General features: G+C 42.1%; 1 pseudogene; it reads left to right on the top strand.

Moving 5' to 3' along the window:
• Nucleotides 1–665: 665 nt before the first annotated feature.
• Nucleotides 666–3,019, top strand: LOC110579161 (annotated as a pseudogene).
• The last annotated feature ends 2,159 nt before the right edge of the window (nucleotides 3,020–5,178 follow it).

The raw sequence follows: 5,178 nt of genomic DNA, 5'->3' as shown, positions 1-5,178 counted from the left end.
GGCCAAGGTGACAAGAAATTGATTATGGGGGCTTTAAATTATGTTGATTTAGTTTAGTTAGAACTGTCTCCCTCCAAATTCCTGTCCTTTCATAGTTCTGGGATGAGGTTGGCCTAACCTAGAGAAATTTGCAGAAGATTCAGAAGGCGCAGCGAAACAGCAGTGTGTTAATGCTTAGCAAGTAAGGTTAGGTGCTCTTCCTACATATCAGGTATGTCAAGATGGTGTTGACATGCCTTGTGGACCTGGGAAGCAGCTAAGTTGCAGATGCTTTACCACCTGTCGGATATCTTCTTTCAGGTTCTCCAAATCCTGGGAGTGGTTCTTGTAAAGTTTTATGGTCAAGTGCATCAGCATTTTTGCTGGTTGTCTAAATCATCAACATTGGCAGTTTTACCTCAAGGTTCCGGCTCCCTTTTGCATGTTCCAATTTGCCATTACTCTTTCCTCACTTCATGTCATATCCATTTTCTTTCCCAACTGTGGACACTGTGAGACTTCAGAGACAGCAGCAGATGCATGTGTTACAGACTTATGTAGACTTCATCAGTACCCATAATCCCATAAGGTTTCTTACTGGCTTGGAATCCCTGATTAAAACAGCCTGACACAGGCTGACTGGATACACCAGAGTGGCGGCATGGTAACCCCACTGTTCTGGCCCATTCAAGCAGCAGAACAAAGTTCATAAAGGCAGGCAGCATCACAGCAGGATGGCAAAGGCTGTCTAGCACTGAAAATTCTAAGCAAGAAGGGAAGAAAAGAGCTCAACAGAGTAGACCAGAGGCGTCATGCCAACCAGCTCTGAAAGTGGAAGAAGGAGGTGGTTCTGGCAGAGAAGAGATGTCTGGGCAACAAGGATGGCCCTCCTCATTGGGTACTGGTGGTTCCACTGCACAACAGGATTTCCCTGCCGGAGGACTTTTGCTGCTTCAGGATAAGGACACTGGAACAGTACACTTGACTGAATGGGGAAACACCACTAGCTTTATGCTGTTAGGTACCCCTCACCCCTTAAAACATCAGTGGTTTTTCACATCTACAAGGCCAGGGATCTGCACACTATGTTAGACATGGCTAAAGTGACAGATACCATCCTTTTCCTCCTTGATCCTCTAGAAGGCTGGGGACAGCACTGGGGATCACTATCTTTCCTGCTCAGGGCCTTCCCACCTATATACTAGCTGCCTAAGGGGTTTCTGGCTTCCCACTGAAGAAACAAATAGATGCCAGAAAGAAGCTAAGTAAAGCAATAGAGAAGCGCCTTCCTGATGACAAACTTTTCCTGTAGACACTCGAGAGGAGGTAAAGATGTTACTCGGGCAGCTGGCTAATCAAAAGCAATGACATCTTGCCTTTCCAGATTGACAGGCCTACCTGATTGCACATGCTGCTGACTTTGTTCCTAGTGAAGAGAAGAACTTGGTGGGCACCTTGAAAATCTCAGGCTCTGTTCGTGAGCTGGCTCTGAATGTGAATAGCTTGCTACATATCGTTGGACAGGGTGATTTCCAGAAGAAACAGATAAATGCTCCTAGGACCCTTTCCCTTTAAATCCTAGGGTGGTCAAATCCCAAAAGGACCAGCTGTGGCAATGGAGATTTGTGCTACAGATGCTGTAGCTGGTATGGAGGAAGAGGAAGACCTTAAGGTCCCAACGAAGGCAGACCCTGATAGACAAGAATCTTTGTAAACAGAAGTTATCCCAGATCTGAAGGAAGAAGACCAAACCTGGCCCATTGAAGAGGAGCTGAACAAGGCAAAATCATTTCTTGAAGGAAAGTTCCAAGTTGGTAAAGAAAGCTCCCAAAGGGGTATCAAATTACCAAGCTGAATAGATTTGGGATGAGGATGGTGAAAGTCTTGGGGAAGATCAATATGATGGTATGGAACATGAGGATGAGGGTAGTGAAGAGGAGCAGGGGGAGGAATGTGAAACTGACTATAGGAGAGCTCACATGTGATGATCTGTATGATGAGAAAATGGATGAAAAGGCTGAGGAAAACAATGTTGGAGAAATACAAATAAAAAAGACTGGAAGAGCCATTTCCAGATGAAGTAGAGACCCCCCTGTGACATGGCTGCAAGTATTTGATTTCAAAAATACAGAGGCCTCCAGAGCTTCTGCACGTCTTCATGGGACCCTAAGAAAAACCTTCCTCAAGATTATGCTCTGATCTTTCAGTTTCAGAACTTTACTAATACTAGGAAATTCATTTTTAAAGAAACTGAGGGGAAAAAAAGAGGTTGAAGGAATTGAGTTTGGCTGATTGTCACACTTCATATCTGAAGTCCCTGTCTCAGGGGTTGAGTGCTTCAAGCAAGGAGCACACCATTGATTGCATTTTCATTACTACCTGATGAACAGAAGATGTCAGTACTGAATATGGTGGGACCCTGGCAACACAGAGCCTATGAAAGCTAGAAGGGCTGATCTTCCACTGTGGGTTCAGGCTCTTCTGAGCCTCACCTTTATTCTCTCAGCACACTGCAGCAGATAAATAAATTTCAGAGATTTCCTGTCTGCTGACATGGCCTTGGTGGTAACAATATATGGCCAATCACTTTTCCTCCTGCATCTATGCTACTTTTCAAACAAAATAGCAATGGGAGGCACAGCTTCATTACCACAGGCATCAGTTGTCAGTGGATCCAGACAGAATGGTCATCAAGAGAGTTATTTTGAGTGGTCACCCTTTCAAAATTTTTACTAAGATGGCAGTAGTGCATTACATGTTCTTCAACAGAGAGGATGTGTTGTGGTTTAAGCCAGTGGAACTGAAAACAAAGTAGGGCCACAGGGGATACATCAAGGAGCCTTTAGGTATTCATGGCCACACTAAGTGCAGTTTTGATGGGAAGCTAAAATCTCAGGATACGAATTTCCCCAAATGGACTTGTGATCCATATGGACCAGAACCAGTATTCTGGGTGAAAAGTGAGATTTCTTCAGCAGTGCCTGAAGTGGACACAGATGAATGGACTTCTTGGGATTCTGTCTCATTGTTACTGGCTTGAACACTAGGGATGGGATACTACAGGTTGTGATTGGGCAAAGTTTGTGTTATCTACCTTAGCCTAGATAGAGATCTGCTACCTTTTTTGCAAAAGGCTTTTCTTGGCCTTAACAAGGTACCTCAGTAAACTATGGATGTTTTTCTATTGTTACTTAGTTAAAAATATATATATATATATATATTAAATCTTACCGAAACATCCACTTTCCATTAGGATTTTGAAAGCTGTTTAAGAGACGAAGATAGGCAGTTGAAGTAACCAGGAAACAAAATTTCCAAGTGTCTGCAGACACTGAATCCTATCTGTTTTGGATATGTGTGTTGGCACATTCTCTGTCTCCACAGATTACCGCTTAGGGGGAACAGTGCAACCAGAGGAAGATCAGACTAGAACCATTTAAAGTATTAGGGCAGGAAATTTTTGTTGGGGGGGGGGCTCTTACTGCACTAATAGTTTGAGAACAAGTCAGAAAGCCATAATGGCTGCAGTGAAATGGGTAAGAAAGAATGAGGTAGATAAAGTCAGAAAAAAGGAGGAACTTAACCCACTGTACTGGCCCATTCAAGCAGCAGAACAAAGTTCATAAAGGCAGGCAGCATCACAGCAGGATGGCAAAGGCTGTCTAGCACTGAAAATCCTAAGCAAGAAGGGAAGAAAAGAGCTCAACAGAGTAGACCAGAAGCGTCATGCCAACCAGCTCTGAAAGCGGAAGAAGGAGGTGGTTCTGGCAGAGAAGAGATGTCTGGGCAGCAAGGTTCTTAACCCAGATGCCCATCAAGATCAGTGATTCTTAACCCAGATGCCCATCAAGATCACTGGAGAACTTTTAAGAAATACTCCTGCCTGTCACCAACTTTGGAAATTCTGATTCAGTTGATCTGGGTTAAGGTCCAGCAAAACACAATTTAAAAAGTAGCCTAGATGATTCCAATGCACTCAGCTTTGGAAACCACATACATAAGGATTTTGGCTTTCTCTATGATATTGGAAGCTAGTGGAGAATTTAAGACAAAGGGGTGCCATAATATGATTTTCATTTCAAGAGAAAAAGAATATAGCAGAAAATGGAGAATAGTCTCTAGGGAGCATTGAGGAGCCATAAGATCACTTAGGCAGTTACTGAAATAATGCAGGAAAGAGATTATGGTGCTGTGGACCAAAGTGGTATCACTTAGATGATGTTAGATGATGATACTGATACAGAAGTCTGGATGTCAAGAGAGCTCAATCCATATACATTTTGTAAAATAATTTTGACGTGTATAGAGTAAATTTTGGACAGATTTATACAATGTCAGCTTTTCAACAGTAAAATCTGTACAAGCATAACAAATAAAAGACCATTGTCTCTTCACTTGTTTATAAATGTTGATAATAGAGAAAATAACACTTGAAATATTATAGAGAAATGATAACTCATATATGTATACTACTATTTATAAAAGTGTTGGTGAAGATGTGGAGAAAAAGGAACCCTCATGTACTGTTGGTTGGAGTGCAAATTGGTGCAGCCACTGTGGAAAACAGTATGGAGGTTCCTCAAAAAGTTAAAAATAGAACTATCTTATGATCCAGTAATCACACTACTGGGTATTTACCCCAAAAATATAAAAACACTAATTCAGAGTGATAATTGCACCCTTATGTTTATTGCAGCATTATTTATAATAGCCAAATTATGGCAGCAGCCCAGGTGTCCATCAACAGATAAATGGATAAAGAAGATGTAGTATATATACACAACAGAATATTATTCAGCCACAAAAGGAATGAAATCTTGCCATTTGCAACGACATGGATGGAGCTAGAGAGTATGATGCTAAGAGTAACAAGTCAGAGAAAAACAAATACCATGTGATTTCACTCATATGTGGAATTTAAGAAACAAAACAAAGGAACAGAGACGTCTGAGTGGCTCAGTCGTTAATCATCTGCCTTCAGCTCAGGTCATGATCCCGGGGTCCTGAGATCCAGCCCCGCATCGGGCTCCCTGCTCATCGGTAAGCCTGCTTCTCCCTCTGCCTCTGCTTCTCCCTCTCCCTCTGCTTGTTTTCCCTCTCTCGCTGTGTTTCTCTCTGTCAAATAAATAAATAAATAAAATCTTTTAAAGCAAAACAAAACAAAGGAAAAAAGAGGAAGAGAGAGAGACAAACCAAGAA

This window comes from Neomonachus schauinslandi, chromosome 4, assembly GCF_002201575.2.
Source record: "Neomonachus schauinslandi chromosome 4, ASM220157v2, whole genome shotgun sequence".
Taxonomy (NCBI): Eukaryota; Metazoa; Chordata; class Mammalia; order Carnivora; family Phocidae; genus Neomonachus; species Neomonachus schauinslandi.
Note: the sequence above shows the minus strand (reverse complement) of the source record. Positions and strands in the feature narration are given on the sequence as shown.